At 39.9% G+C, this 17103-nt stretch overlaps 2 protein-coding genes across 6 annotated transcripts in view; one reads left to right on the top strand and one right to left on the bottom strand.

Annotated features, from left to right (window-relative positions):
* Positions 1-17075, bottom strand: part of Sha (shavenoid) — a 76295-nt gene extending 59220 nt beyond the window's left edge. For both annotated transcript variants that reach the window (XM_064123305.1, XM_064123308.1), the window contains exons 1-2: positions 16760-17075; positions 16500-16644 (exon numbers count right to left, since the gene is read on the bottom strand). The gene's annotated coding sequence lies outside the window, so the exon portion shown is untranslated. The remainder of the gene's footprint in view (positions 1-16499; positions 16645-16759) is intronic.
* Positions 1-17103, top strand: part of Foxp (Forkhead box P) — a 138264-nt gene that overhangs the window by 1506 nt on the left and 119655 nt on the right. The window contains exon 2 of one of the 4 annotated variants that reach the window (XM_064123327.1): positions 10448-10492. The exons of 2 other annotated variants lie outside the window; for them this stretch is intronic. The gene's annotated coding sequence lies outside the window, so the exon portion shown is untranslated. Of the gene's footprint in view, positions 1-3299; positions 4561-10447; positions 10493-17103 lie in introns of those variants that run through there. One more of the 4 variants, XM_064123326.1, reaches the window with a different exon arrangement.

The following is a 17103-nucleotide window of genomic DNA, read 5'->3' as shown; positions in this document are numbered from 1 at the left end:
GAAATATTCAGTAAAAATGGCAGAACTCAGGTTCTCCTACTGATTGCGAAAGTCACTAGAAAAATTTCATTCCCCAGGGCCTTAAGCCGGAGGAAAAAAATTTTTTTTCTCAGCCAATGCAATTATGAATCAGTAAAATTATTTTGATGCTTGCTTAACTATAACGATAACAGCATAAATATTTATTACGTAAAGAAAAATTGAGCTGCAATAAAATAGAAGTGATTGTACAATTATTTCTTATTTATTTGCAAGATCAACTATACGTCTGTAAATTTACCGTGCTATGCATCGCGAAACATCTATAAATTCCGATTGGTCCCCAATCCCGGACGGTTTATCAATCATCGGGGTAAGATACCATTTATCTCCAGATATCCATGCCTAACCTGGATGCAGAAGTGCTCATAAACTACAAATATTTTTTTCTCTCAATATTTTCCGTTTTTTGCCTTGAGTGCATGGTCGACGAAGCGCCCTTGCCAGCAAGGGGGAGGAGAGAGGGTAGGGAGAGACAGAGGAGAAGCAATAGGGAGTCGGAGGGTACACAGAGAGGGATTTGGTCTGAGAATACTGAGGACCCCAGGGGGGTTAGATGCAGGAGAGTAGGTGGAACGGTCCGGAGACGGAGGCGGTACTAGTCTGCTTGGTGGGCGTTAAAGAAGTGGGTGAGGAAGGGGGTTGAGGGGATGGGGGTGGTAAAGAGGGGGAAGGTAACCTCGTCCACCCTCACTTCACCCCCTTCCCCTGTTTTTCTGTACTCAATATCGCGAGTTGTGCAATGCTCTTTGGTATCTTGGGCGAGGGCTGACAATCACTGGGATTTTCCACTGAGGCCGAAATTTCTGTGAAAAAAATCAACCGCTTAAAAATCCAAAGGATAAATATTTTCATCCATTTGTTTATTTATCTCGGGGTATTTTTACGGAAGTTTCCAATAATTTTCGGATCGCAGGATATTTTGAGCTTGTCAAGGGGATAAAAAAGGACAGAAGCTCATGCTGGTCCATCTTTTGGTCTCCTCCGACGCATCTCCTTGCGGGAAGCGCGCAAGCTGGGGTAGACGATTCCGCGAATGCTCTTGCCCGGATGGTGTGTACACTGAAATGCTGGTGCGCCGCCGTTGCATCCCTCTCGGCCACTTCCGGACCACACAAGCTCCACCCACTTTTATATTAATCACGTCTTGGCTACGTTTTCTCCCGCTCACCTCCCCCCCCCCCTCTAAAACGTATACTCAAATGCAGCCCTCTTTGCGTTACTCTTCCCCTGCTGCACGTCTTTGAAAATGCCCAACCCCACCTCACCTCTCCTCCTGGTACAATGCACTCCATCTTCCTTTCCCGGTGAGCGATTTCCTACGTAGCACGATGCCCGGGAGAGGACCACACCTCTGTACGCCTTTGGCTTATTCATGTCTCTCCATGCCAACTCCAAGGCGGATGGCTTTTTTAGGACTTTCGTTTTTTTATCTCACTTCGTTGTACGGTTTTTTTTCTCCGGAGAGACTCACGGAAGCTCGGGAGAGTGAGTATTTAAATTGAGTAATGATTTTTCTAATGGAATTTGGGGAGCGGTTGAGGAATGCTCGCGAGGCGAGTAATTAGTGCGGTGATGGGATGGAAAAAATTTCCCAGATTTTGGTTTAAGGACTCCGATGGATTTTGGCTGTTGCGTTGTTAGAAAATTAACTGGATTTAATGAACGGTCTAGAAGAAATTATCGGACATGCCATTTTACCTTGAATTTGAGGGGAAATGGAAATCATTCGGGAGAAGAAAATTTTTCAACTCAGACACTTGTCTTTACATAGAAAAAATTCCACTACTACGCAACTAGTTGTCTAAACATTAAAAATTATTCATCCCTGACATGCATAAATGACAGAGACACATTGATTCAACACCGAGGGCAAGAGGGTACAAGGGAGAAGCTAGAATTGGGTGAGGTAAATTTCAACATCAGCGATTCGAGGGTGATGCATCAGTGTTGGATCGTTTGTATGCATTTGTCAATAGAAACAGGAGGGCATATGGAGGCAATCGGTGGGAACTACGGCAAGTATAATACCCGCGAGTATATATAATGGCAATGTTACACATTGTACGAGAGGGATGCGATGATGCCTGGGGTGGGGGATTTTACCGTTTGTATGAGAGAGAGTTAAACGACAGACTAGAGTTGACTTGTTACGTTGTCGAATGCCGCTTGGATTCGATGATTTGCCGATCTATGACTCCGTGTAGAATACACTATTTCGTGTGTGGCCCTCTCTCTCTCTTGTGGATAACTATCGTTACATTCGAACGCGCACAACATATGCCCGATGGTGCAGATACCACAGAGTGTACCCCGTGTGGCCCTCCTCCTCCTCCTCCTCCTCCCTTTGGCCCCCTCGAACTTCGTTTACCATCGACGCCGACGCGACGCATTAAATTATAATCGTGATTGCATGAACGCGACGACGCCCAACTCGTCGCACTAAAACCACCCCCTGATCACCCACCCTCTCTCACTCTCCCCTTTCACCACCCATTGCCCTTCCTTTCCTCCTCTTTCCACCCCCTGCCTGATGATAAATTAGTCATTTATGTGTTTGTATTTCTGAACAGAGTGATGCATGATATTATTTGAGATAAAATTCGGCTAAGATTCGGGTGCTGAACGGTGAGAAAAACAATTTGAAATAATTAAGATACAGGGTAAATATTGATATCTGAATTTCACACACCTTTTGTAGACATTTTTTAATACTGAAAAACGTCTGAATAAAGTTAAAATTTGTATCATTTTAAAATGTGAATTAAAATGTTGTGGCATCTGTTCGTGTGGCATTCAAATAAACCTCCGCTTTATTCAGATTTTTTTCAAGTGCGAAAAGTATTTATAGAAGTCATGAAATTCAGGGAATTAATCACGGAACGATGACGAAATCAAATCAGAAATTTGGAAGGTCGGTGTCGTAATTTTTCCCACTCGATTCAGATAAAAATTCTGGAATTGTCTGGATAAGTGACGTATTAATTCGATGAAATTTCGTATATCGATATTTTGCTGTCTTGCGCCTATTTATTTTATCTTCTAGTTATCTATCAATAGTGTAAGTTTTCGGCCTCGCGCCTTAAATTGATAATTTCGTTCAAATACGAACTCCATCAAAATATCGACTAGCGGGAAGTATAGAGTAGGATACGTGTGTGAGGTTCAAGGTCGATTACTAATTCCCATTGGAGACAAATTGTTCCGGCTGACGGCCCTCATATCCCCCATATTTTTCCATATTTCGGTCCTGGCCATTGTCCGCATCTCCCCGCCTGCATCAAACAACCGAGTCCGACTCAGGCCTCGCATTCCCCGATTATTTTGCAAAATAAAATGCAATTTCACGTAGGCAGATTTCATCGAGTCGCCAAACCATTTGTTTGTATAATTGAGAGGGGAGGCAATAACCGGTAAACAATAATTGACCAGCTATTGTCCATATCTGTCGAACGATACTGATAAGCGAATGCCCGAGTCAACAAATGACACAAAAATACGTCGAAGTTGAATGAGACATAACTTGTACTTGCCTGACTATAAGTGATCGATTCCAAAATGATTAGTTATCTTCTGGCGTTAATCGTCAGGTAAACGTAGTCAATAAATCAACGATACATCGTACAGTCGACGATGAAAACAACCGGGGAAAATTTACGTGTCAGCACAATAATTTTTCGCAAATAGGTTCGAAAAAAAATTCCCATAAGTCCCAATAAAAATTCTCGTGCTGACATGTGAATTTTTCTAAGCAGTACAAATAAACCCATTTTACAGTGCTAATGCGGCAATGTTTCTCGGATTTTTTTTCTTTGTATAGACCGCCGCGCACTCACGATTTCCCAATTATAAAACCCCGAGTCCCTGGGGGGTAGGATGCAAAGCCTAATACTCCCATGCAAAATGATACACAGAAGAATACGAAAAAAGCCTGTCGAGATCACGCAAGGAGCGTCATGACTCCGTGCTTGGTGGCCGTCAGGGAATGCTTATCAGTTTGTCGACACCGTTTCGCTTTGCTATAACGACAATTGACTGCGGTTGGATACACCTGTGTCTTTGTTTCATTTTCAATCTTCATTTGGTCGTTGAATCTCCCGTGATACGCAGCTACACAGTTGCTGCGGCCAATTGTCACCCGGAGCTTGGAAAATTTGGTGATGAATTGATCGTATTGGTTCGACTGTTTCGCGAGTGGTGAAGTTGGTGACTTTGACGGATCTCGAGGAGGATTTAAAAATTATTCCATTGTTATCAGTGAGTTTAGAATTTTTGGAGAGTGAGAGCGACAGTCGTGAGAATTTCTGTTGGTCTTCTAAGTGAATAAATGTCATTACAAACGGCTGTCGATCGACTTCGGGTATTGTGAGCCTTCAATGGCGAAAGAATTAAGGGATTTTTCGTTTTACGGTTTGTTCTAGTAGTGAGTGATTCAGAAATGTGTTTCTTCATTGGTTGGCGTGAAGGTGGTATAAAAATTCCGAATTTGTGATTCGGGGCCGTAGGATTCTGGCTAACCAGGTAACAATTGTTAACTATTATTGACGTGAAATCGAATTTCTCACGGTACTTCCACAATTTAAACCATTCAGACAGATACTAGTAATTTATTAACAACAGTAACTGCATTCAGTAATGAACAATGGCATTATCAACTTATTTTCTCCGCGGATATGATGATATCTCTTTTTTAATCGAAAACGGCCCGAGAAATTAATGTTGGCACATTGATTTGTCGTTTTCTTATCGAGGCAACGTTTTTGTTTGCTCGCCGATGTTTTGCGGTGATAAGCAACTGTTGTCTCCTTACTTAAACATCTCTCATGCTGTATGATACATCAAATCATTACCACCAGGTGATAATAGAAAATTCTTGAAGAAGGGAAAACATTCCATTTGGAAAATCAAGTCAGTGAATAAGTGAATTGTGGTGGAGAACGGTTATTTCATTGAGTGAGATCAATGATTCTGAAGAATGAGGAATTGGGGCAATTAGAGAATTTCTCAGACTTCTCAATGACACGCGTTGTATATTTTTCAGTGGCCCGAGATAATTGGAAAGGGAGAGAAAAAATCATGGGAAATTGAATAGCACTTATCTCTTCATTGAATCTCTCAATCGGAGAGAAGAAATAAGGATGAAAGAAATGAGATCTCTCCGAAACTAGCAGATCACGTCTGCATCATTCAATTGCTGATGGGATGATGCTCGGAATAATGCACATTAATTTTTGGTTATGCTCCATTATATCTACTCTGAACCTGGAATTTTCTTTATTCTTAGGAGTGGGACTAAAATATATACAATGTTCTATGTTAAAGGGCCGATTGGTGATTTTAGCTGGCGTCCTGGCATTTATTCCCACCTTCATCTGATTTTTCCTGCTGGATAATTTATGAAAAATAATAAAAAAAACCCCGTCTCACTCATCTAAAAAAAATCAGTCGCAAGACACGAGTTGCTCTAGAAACACAAGCAGTTCCCTTCATCGTTCATTTGCCTGATGACATAACTCTCCGGTACCCGTACAATTTGCGAAACAGATTTACGCGTGGGTTAGAATCGCGGGCATTTATGATAATGATGTGTAGCACCAGTGTGGTTTGTTGAATCCCTCCTTCATCTGTACCATCACCACGTAAACCCGTACATAAAGTGTAACACGATCCCTCTCTTTCTCCCTCATGAACAACCCACACACCCGTGAATGATTCTGATGGAGCGTATTGCATCATGTTGTCATCTCTCTCGTCCTCTGTCACGGCATCGCGGAAGGGAACATTGAATGCGATGGCAGGCGGGATAATAACACCGATGTTGGTACATACGATGACAATCCAGTCGGTTGACGACACAGTCAACTGTATCGTTATACACCGGGTTAGTGAATCTACTTAACGCCGTCCCTGATGATGCACACACTGTCGTTGTGTATGATGCCGCGGTGCAACTAACCTAGTGGAATATAGGGCCACCGGGATAATCACCAAAGACGATTGGTAGCTTCCTGCTTGCTACACGTGAACCAGCTGTACTAGGATTGATGCATTACTGGTACTGGAGTGTATCCTCACGAGGTATTTCCTTCTTCCTTTGGTGGGGCAATTTTTACTTCACGTGAATAAATCCAACGATTGTCCAGAGGTTTTTTGCTCATAGTATTCATGAGATTATTTATTTCTGCTGAAGCTCCATCTTGACATAAATATTCTTTGAAAGATCTTCGCATGACTGGTTTTTTTTTCCTGATTGTCTGGACCTTGATGGGAAAAGTATTCTTAAAAAATTCCGATGAGCATTTTGGTGCTGAAAATTCCGAATTTTCGAAGAGATTTGCAGACGACAATTTCCACTATTTATCACATTTGACACAATAATAAAACGCGGACGATCGTGCGGGCCACTTTGCAATATCACGCCATCTATTTTGTAATAGAAACAACGGAAGAGCCTAATTCCATCAGTAGCCGCAGTGGGCCCTGGCTGCTAGTCGTACTCATCGTCATTAGACTAACATACACTTCGTTAGATGTTCCATGTCGGTGGAACTTTTAATATACAAATGTGTGTCTACGATTCCTCGACGGTTTATATTACTCCTTCCCCTCCTCTCTGTCGCTCTATCATTCTGCCCGCTCTGGGCAAAATTCACAGTAACACCACTCCGACTTGCCTCCGAGGTTTGCCTACATACCTAATTATAACGAGTGGACAACTCGATGCGATAAGCGATTTACATACGAAACGACCCGATGGATTTACCGCTTGTGCTGTTTCGAGATTTAAATGTCCGACTCTCTACCAATGTTTCTACTTGGTGTCTTAACAGACGTCTTATTTTATTTATCCTTCGGAAAGTTGAATAACCCAAATAATATAAATCTTTCAATACGGAATCTTCCTCACCGAATGGAATTTCCACAGTTTCATGATTTTTCAAGAATTTTTCATTGCACTCGCTTAGAATTATTATGCCCGATGTCAACTCATTATCATGATTTTTTTTAATTATCCCATTCGAGTGGATACGTGCACCTGAATTTTCCGCGTGATGCCCGTAATTGGTAATTGATGTAACCACGAAAATGTGAATCAATCAAGACATATCTGCTCGTTGATAAGATACTGCTGACTCATTCCGGGAAATCAGTGTGACATAAACAACATCAACAATATCTCAATGTTAAAAACGCCCTGAAAATTGTAGGATTCCGTTAATCCAAGAATTTCGGGGTGATTGACCAGTTGAGATTGCAGTTGGATGTACTAGTCTCATTCCCGTTGATAAATCCACAGCGACGTGAGCCTGAATGTCCCATTGATGAGAGAAAGAGACAGTTGTTGAGAAAAAAAATGACGAGGAAACAGAGCCAAGTGGCTTGAGCCCTCTGGCCAGCTCCAACGTAGACGTTTAAGTATTAATAGTTATGAATCTAGAATAGAATTCAAACTCTCTCTCGTAATACAAACTCAACGAGGAAGATAGTGGAGCAGCGAGGGGATGGACGGCTCCGAGGATTAATGTGCAATTTTCGTGAAGGGATTAGGACTTTCACACCTGAACTCAGTGGACCAAAAGGTCATTCAGCGAGTCACGGGGTCAACATACCACTGCCTAATTTTAGGCTGGTTAGAATTTAGTCGACGCAACAGGGCAACGGATAATTCAATGTGTCCCTGGGGTAAGAGGGGATGAGGGCGATTGATGTACGATAATTACGAAAAACGAATAAAAGACAAAAAAAAATCCGTAAATTGAAAACACGATGGAACAATACATTTCCGAGCCTCCCCTCATCAGTCGCATCGAACACTCATCGAGTGTTCTGATTTCCCTTTGAAATCAATCGATGCGCGACAACATAATTTTATCGTCAACCCCGTTCCCTTTGACACAGAGAGTAGAAATCCCGAGTCGTTACAGACCCGCAGAAACAGTAATAATTCCACGATTCATTCCACTATTTTTCTTTAACAATTTTTTTTTTTTTTTCATGACACCTGAACCGTGAAGTGATCAAGTGGTGGATGAAAATATAATGCGGGGGACGAGTGTATATTCGGCATCGATCGCAATTATTTTTTCTCTCGAGTGTCACGGGATACTTGTACTACAATAGTAAAAGAATCGAATGTCTGACATTAGTAGACCGGAATCAAGTTGTGATAAAAAATAAATTGCACTATTTTTTTCTGTATTTGCAACTGAATGAAAATGCAATTTCAATTAAAATCCCGAGGTGTGTTGGTCTGATTTTTCTCCTCATTCTTCGCGAAGAATAAATCCAAATAAGTAAGAATAAATTACAATGATACCTGAAATGATTTATTTTCAGGATTGTCCATTAATTAAAAAATTAATGCGAATATAACTTTCAATAAAAAAAATCTTTCTATTATAAGGATGAACAATTTGCCTCATCTGACCATTAAAATTCTTCCTAATCCCGGTAATTAATTTTTAAATAAATTATAACGAAATAGAGACGAAATAATTGCGAGAAAACTAAAGAAGATGAATCGTAGGATCGTTATAATGCCGAAGTGTCATATTTATAATCACTGCCAGCATCCAAGTGCAGTCGGTGGTAGGCGAAAACCATATAGTGCCCCCGGTGTTCCCAGTTTCTTGTCTCTAACCGCTTGATTTACAATCGATTTCGGCCATTATGCATGTTTAGAGTCAGTCCCGTGGTTAGTAAAATTTATTAAAAGCATCAAAGGGAGGAGAGAGGTCCCACACTGAGGCCAGTGGATGAGATTTTCACTCGTTCAAAATGCACACTTGAAATCCCTCCAACTCGCATGTGCGATCCCAACGTGCAGTTTACTCTGACATGTTTAGAAGGAAAATAGCTCACGCGTAAATCTCGAGAGGTGAAACACGCGGGGCGAAAACTCAACCCAAAACCCTCGACGCACACTTACCGATACTTATCCCCCGACATTTGTGAATCTTTTCCCCGAATTCAACTCCTTTTATTAATATTGTTTGTTATATATTTTTTGGGGGGAGTATTTTAGTCAGGCGATACCTTGCGCAATTGTAATTTAGATCCGGATGTTGGAAATTAACTCGGTGGGGCCATTAGCAGACCAATTTTCGTCGCTTCTCACTTATCGCATAACAAGTTACGTTATTTTTGTACTGAATATGTGGCGTTACCCCAATTATTTTGTGGCCTAGGGGCCGTGGGCGAGGCTCAATTGCAATTAATCGTTGCGGAATTATCAAAACATTTTGACGTGAGATATTACCGATTAAATGACCGCATTAAATCCGAAATATTTTTGCCTTTTACTGTGATATTTCCGCTGCACTGGCGCATGATTTTTTTTTAACAAAATCGTCATCTCGGTAAAATAAACTGAATAGAAATTTTTATCAACTATTTGCACATCGCGATTTCAGCCGACGAACATAATTTCTATTCTCCCACAACACTTAGATTCCCGAACAAATTAATTTTTTATTCGATTATAAAACTCATTCCTTCTGATTCCATACAACCGCAGAATGGAATTGATGACACGAGTCTAAAATTCTTTTTTTTTTTATTCGTATTGAAACTAAATGGAAAGTTGGAGCTTTCCTCAGCTAAAGGGGTTGCAGAAGGAAATGATCAGCCGCAGCATTGTCCCCGTGTTCGGTCGAACAATGCGACCTCAGCAGGGGACCGCCTTCGGTTAGAAAAGAGGGCAAAAAATTCTCGTGGTCGGCCTTACCCCGTCTTGCTCGTGAAAAAATAAATAAAAATTACATTTTCTGGAGATGAAAAAAAAATACTCCACCTACTTGGGACAATCGGGGAGGGGATTGTACGATGTTAAAACGTACTTTCATCGCCCAGGGAATATGATTAGTATATCGTTATGGAATGAGGGCGCTTAAATTGAGTTTATTGAGCAGTTTTCGCGGCATTGCACACCTCCCCTGGGTTCCAAATAGGTAAGAAAAAGCTCATGAAAACAAACGAGTTTTGTGTCTCCACTTTTCCCCCAAGTAAAGTGGCGAAATAATTCAACAATTGCGCAGATAATTTCAATTCGAGGTTAATCAATTTTACGACTCCTTGTTGGTTGAATAATTCTTCAATTATAGGAAATGCGATTCATTTTACAAATATAGTTTTTCAGTCAAGTTCTGAGTGAGAAGGAAGGAATATAATAGAGCTCAATTTAGCATGTGTTGATTACAAGACGACGTTGATGACGAGAAAATTTTTTACGTGGAATATCTTTCAGGAATCCCTATAAGATTGTCCCAAAGATCTTCATTCTTCCAAAAATTTCTGAAAGATATTCCAAAGACATATTCTTGTCAGCGGTTTATCCCATATTTCAGTAGTAAAATATCTCCACAATAATATCCCTCTGATACGCCAATGAATTTTATTTCTGTTCCAGGTAAGACCATCTTCTCACTAACCCTTCACATCACCTCAATACCAGGTAAACGGAAAACCATTGATATTAAATTTTCACCAATTTTTCATCGACCGTTGAATTGTAAACTAAATACCCCGCCCCGATTTCCATAAATATCTAACTCAAAGCAAGCGGAGGAAAAAAAGGAGAAAAACCAATAAGAACTACCGAGACGAGACATCTATCAATAAGTGAACACTCGCCTCGAATGCAATTGCAGTAAATTCGAAGAGATGAATAAGGCGACCTCGGTTTATTAATAATCCATGTACAAAGGAGGTATCAATTTCCCTTAAAAATTTCGGATTTCACTTGGGCTTTCAGAACTCACATGAAAATGAAAGAAAACAGCGCAATAAACTGAAAAAATCAGACACGAGAGAAAAAAAACTGCCTCAATTTACGTTTTTTTTTTTCGTGAACAAAGAAAGAGAAAATAAAAGGGAAAGAAACAAAAAGGGGTTGCATCGACAGATTGATCGACATCACCCCTTCCTCACCCCATCTCGTAATCGTATTGAAAGTCCGAACTTTTCCCATTACTATATACCTATATATATCCATAAAACATCTCATACAGAGAAAGAGTAAGTTCAACACATTTAAAAGGTGCCTACGGGCCACAATATAACCCTCTCTCTCTCCCTTTTCCCTCCCCCTCTCTCGTCCTCCTCTGATAATAATAATGTGAACGCCAGTTAAATCGCTCGACCTTTATTGCCACCTTAGAGCAGTTAAGTTAATCCGAGTGTCTTGGAAAAAGGGAAAGAGAGAAGGCAAGCAAGTGCGAGAGAAGGAGAGAGGAGAGAGTGGGATATATCTGAACTACCGATGGAGATCGCTTTTTGGTGTATTTCCTAACGTAAGACAAAAACATTAGCATAAATCAGAAAACGATGGGATGGGGGGCGTGAGGCTGAGGGGAAGGAGGTGGATGTTTATTCGATTCGACTTAGCACTCCGAGGGGAGGGGCTTCTTTCGTTAATTAGTATCGTTGGGAAAACTTTGGAAAGTTTAAAGTTCTCGTGCAACTTTGGAAATGAGGATGCAGTGCAGGGTACAGCCAAAATGGAAGAAAGACTGATGGTTTTTTTGTTCTTCTGTTCTTTCGCCTTATTTTTTTTCCATTTTTGTTGTGCTTGAGTTCTTTAGGGCTAAAAAAAAGGGGGGGAGGGGTAATGTGTTTTTGTGTATGAGGTACAGTCGCGTGAGCAGAAGGAATGTGAGACAGAGGTGGCACTTAGTGGGAGTTTCTGTTGCTCGCATTTTGCACTGTTTCATCTTTCGGTTTTATCTCCAGTCAGAAGTCAACTCGTCGATTTTACTTTTTGCGAGAATTCGACGAATTTGCGGGTGTGCACTTGTGATTTTTCCCTGTTGCAATTATAAATAATGGACTAGTGTTGGCACGGTGCTGAATGACAAAGATTTTCCCACGGAGGTTGGTGAATTATTGAATGAGGAAAACGATGATTTATTGATTTGCTGGATCGGGGAAATCGAAGTGGCACAGCCACTGGTCATGAGGTTTCAGATGTCAAGAATTTGTTAGTAAGTGAGGGTCGAGAATGTCTGAAAATTAAGCAGTTTTTCATGAAACCCATCAAGTCAATTTGTTTCTACAATTTTTTCTGTCGTAACAACTCTCTTCCAGCGTTGAGAACCATTTACGTTTAAACAAATGGCATGTAATCGCCCATTTGGTGCAAAACTGCGTACAGAAGGGAATTATATAAATTGACTTATTACATTGTACCATTCCTACACACGAGTTATAGCCGTCAACAAAAAAAACTTGGAATGAAGTTGAATAGACAACTGCTATGGACATGAATGGACCACCGAATTCATTGAAATTGTCTGAAGGAAGAACCTGAGAATATAAATCTCCAGGCATTTGTCTCCCACCTCCACCACCTCCTCCATTTTTTATCAGAGATTTATGTAAGAGCGTTAGCATAATTGGCAGTATGAATTTCCTCGGTCCACAGACAACGACTGCCTCCTTAATATTGTATTTGTATTAGACCGCGCATTCCAACGATTGTTCAATATCCATTCAAGACATTTTAACCCATTCAATTTGCCCCTCCCCCCACAGCTCTCTTTTATTATTCCTCATCTGGAATAAAAAGGTGGAGATGGGGTGAGACTTTAAAACTTTCACCTCGTATTTTTTCCAGAAAACAAAGAGCCAACAGTACAATTGAATTCTACTCACTTGTTTATTTCACTCACTTGAGAGTTGAACTTGTTGTTAAATTTATTTAATGAGAGAGGCCATTTCCGCTTTTTTTTTTTCAACTCCTAATTTAATCGGTTATGAACTCACTGTGTTTATTGTTTTCCAACCCACCCAATCCTCAAGTTTGCGTTTAAACCTTCGGTTGTGCTATGGAGATGGTACGGGTTCTCAGAGTTTTCAGGGAACGGATTACCTTATCTCCGGACTCTCACTCGCGAAATACCTCTCTGGTAGTTCTCCTCTGTTCTGTCCATAAAGGCCCCGAGAAGTCCTCTGACCAAAACGAAAATCCAAGTTATGTATAAACCCGGGGTAACATAAACGATAATTCGAATCTCAATTTTATCGGTGAGATATTTTATTTAAACGAAGATTTCTATTTTATGGCGAATGTTTCGTTTTCTGAGGGTTTGCCAATGTTAAAAGCTGAAAGTTTCCGCCTGCGTTGAAGGGGAATGTTAATGTGATCAACATTCGTAGAACATGTTTAAAGCACATGGGCACTCAATGAAAAAATTCAAATTTTTACATTATGCATAAAAAAAATTGATTTAGTTGAGATAATTCAGCTGACTATTTTTACAAGTGCATGATTGATATTCCAACTTTTTTCACAAATTAATTGATAAATATAATGACTGAATGTATCGTGCAGATTATCCTAAATTGTAAATGAAACTTGGATATTCTTCATATTCTCATGAAAAAAATCTACTAGTCATTAAATTATCATCATATAAAGTCACCTGAAAGATTCAGCAGTCTTGTTTTTCCATTCTCATTCTCATTTCCATTACCACGGATGATGCATAAGTTCGCATCCATTCGGATCTATGCTTAATGAAGAATTGTCGCAAGCAGTGAAATACCCTTGCGAAAAAAAAAGAGACAGACAACACAGAAATGAAAGTGGAAATATTATCCAGCGGACGGGGCATGGAATGGGGTAAAAAGATGAGGCAAGAATTTTCACGAAGAGCAGAGTGAGACGAAAACAGACACAGACTCACTGGATTTATTTCCAAGTGGGACGGAGTGACGTGGAAGGGTTGCCTCCCGGCGACTTAATGCAATTAACATGATATTAGAGATGTTACAATGTCGAATCGTTTTTCTACAAATTAAAGCATGAAACATGAAGCAAAAAAAGCTCAAATGAATAGGGAAAAGAGTCAGGATGACGGTGAATTACTGATGAATTTCTTATTCGCGAGGGGAAAACCTTCTGGTTAAAAATCTCAAAATTTCAAGACAGAAATTAATCCATCAGGAAATATTCGAAATAACTGGAATATTCATTTCGATGTCTCATAATTTTTGCGAAAGATCCGAGCCCCAAATCCCTGTATTTGAAGTTAAGCCTTTGATGAACTTCTTTAGCAATGATCGGCATTAAAAAGTTGAATGAAATTCTTCTAGAAAAATGAATAATCAATCACGAAGATAATTCAAGGTTACGTGCAATATATTCACTCTGTAAAGCAACATCATTATCATAATTGAAATCCAATCAGGCTCTCTTGACATTACTCAATTGGAGAAATACGATTTTAAAGAAATAATTACTCCCTTCAAGTAAATGAGTAATAGACAATAATTATCAATAATTGCCAATAATTTTTTCCCTACTCCAGTCCAAGAGAAATATTCAATAAATTTAACTTTTCTGTAATTCTCGAGTAGAATGGTCTCTTAGAAAATTTTCCGGAATCGTCAAGTAATTTTTATGTGAAATCCCCCGTTTTTTATAATTAGAGACAGAGCACTAGATAATCTCCTGACTTTATGAATTTATATTGTAATTACCATCATTGGAATAAGGATAAACAAAGACCGCTAGTCGGCATCCAGCAAAGAGCAACAAAACAGAATAAGACAGTTGCTTTACGTATGACTCAAACGTTCGTCACTTCGTGGAAGGTATTCCGGGTTATAATGCATACAGTGAGCGTAATGTGTGCAGCGTGAACACGAGCCGTTTGTCATCATCACCAACCCGTCTTTCTCCCGTTCTGCACGCGCCCTGACACACACTTTCGCAACATACGCCGTTTTTCGTCGAGTCTTTGTCTTCGGATATATCTGTATTCTGTCCCCCTGTCCACTGTCCTGTCTCTGTCCTCCACGTGTTTCCCTTCTTCCATCGGTTCACTCGCTTCTCTTAGGCACTTGATTTCCAGACTATGCATTGGTGTGCAAATGATAAAAGAGAAATCAAAATGTAAGAGAAATTTTCTAGCGAATATGGAGTCAACGAGGAGGTGGCCATTTCATTGGCATTGGAATAGATAAATAACGTGGGCTGAGATCATCAGATCTGAAGCACCGGGATGAACGATGAATGGAGATGAGTTCATATTCATATTTGGAGCAGTTTTATGTTCCAATGACACCACCGAGGAATGATTGGAATTATTCTGGAGTGAAATAGATTGGATACGAAATTTCCGGTAGTTATGAGGTAGTTTTGGAATGTCAATTTTTTTAGGCAAATTGACAGAGACAACTGGCGAAAAAATTGGCCAGTGAAGTATCGAGAGTCAGGAGTTTGACAATGGAATTTGCAGAAATTCAAAAAACAAAATACGAAGGCCACTAATCATAAAGTAACGATGAAATGTCTGATGTTGGACATGCTCGTTTCCTTGCTTGTTTTTTTCATTCAACCAGCGACGTTGCGTTGATCTCACACGTTCTCATTGTCAGGCATTTATTCCCCCAAGCCCACACACACACACGCACGAATGGAACCGGGTACAATCGATTTTGCCTGAGGATCTTCAATGGGTCGATGTTCATATGACGCCCTCGTAACTTCTAAACTCCTTTCCTTGGTGTTATTCCCCGGATGTAGTCATTACGCAACGTTTAATAATTGTTCTATTTATGGAGTTTTTTGTGACGTTTGTAATCAGCAGTTATCAAAACACTTTTTATGGTGCTCCTGCGAGATTTCTCGGAATGATAATCGGGAAAATAATGGAGGAAAAATTTTTCAAGTTGTAGTTGGATTTGATTCTAACGATTAATATTAAAAAACGATTTTTGAAAGCATCACAGCAAAAATAAATGTACACATTCCCTCATACTGACATTCCTTAGCCTCTAAAAAATGCCTGAATAGAATGAAAATTCATCTGAATTTCAAAAATAGATTGGGATGTTTAGGTATCAGTTCGTGGGAAATCCATGCACTCGTTTTTGCTACGAGGAATGATTGATGCATTTGTTTATTTCTTTACGAAATAAATTGATGTAATGCATTATCTGAAAACACGCTATTTTTTCCTTCGAATGGAAAAATGTTATTTACTGGAGTTTTTTGTCAAATTTTATCGTCAGGTCTTGATTTCTTTGTTTATGCTTTTATGATGGAATAAGTTTCCTCATTGCCGTGTTGTTTTTTGCCATAATGATTCTCAAGTTCATAATGCAATAAGTCGAATCTCCCACTCTCATTCATTGAACAAATACCTCAAACTAAAGTTTTCTCAACTTGAAGAAATTTAGAAAAATACGAAGGGGGAAGATGCAACTTGGAAAAAAAAGTGAAGTATGATTCCATCAATTTATTAGAAATTTCGAAATCGTGTCATTGTAGGCAACAATGGAACAATATCCAAAAAAATTTCCAAGAAAGTATTTCAGTATTTTTCCTCATCATTCCTAATCATCTGAATTATTCTTTCCATCGCATTTCCCCCAACGTAATTTCGCCATTTGGCGTCTCCAGGTATAGTCATCGAAAATATCTAGTACCAATTTGCATCAAACGTATTACTTACATGTTAACGCGGGCTAACGCTTCCAACGGCCTATGGCGTGTCCAGCGTCACAACGCTGCATTCTATGGGTTTTCTTTTGTTTTTTCATAACAATTATTTCACTCATCCCTGGGCCGTGCTCTACCAAGCCTTGTAATTACTCATACTGGAATGAGATATTTACCCGAATAAATAAATAAATATGAATTTTCGCCTCAGCAAAAGCCTTATATTCCAATTTCTCAGCAAAGAATTTCCAATATTAATTTTTTTTCCATTACCTGTTTCCGAGAAATGGCCGCCCAACGCTAACGCCTTCACGTTGAAAATTTTTCATGACGAAAATTTCGGGCCCAGGCAATCAGCCATCCACGCCATAAAAATAGCTCTTAATAAAGTTGAACGACATTACTTAGAAAACAATAAATACGTGAATTTTGTCGGGAGTATCACGCGAATGCGTGTGAGAGGACAATTCTAATGTCGGCGGAAGGGGGAAGGGAGTTAACGTGAGTTGAAGCAGTCGAGACGCACGACTTTGCTGACTTAAACAGTGTGTCTACGGCTGGCGGGACGCGGGGTGTGCAAAACATCCTCAGTTCGTTGTGGCAGGGACGCCCGAGTG

Source organism: Diachasmimorpha longicaudata, chromosome 6 (genome assembly GCF_034640455.1).
Source record: "Diachasmimorpha longicaudata isolate KC_UGA_2023 chromosome 6, iyDiaLong2, whole genome shotgun sequence".
Lineage (NCBI taxonomy): Eukaryota > Metazoa > Arthropoda > Insecta > Hymenoptera > Braconidae > Diachasmimorpha > Diachasmimorpha longicaudata.
This window is presented reverse-complemented; position numbering and strand designations above follow the sequence as displayed.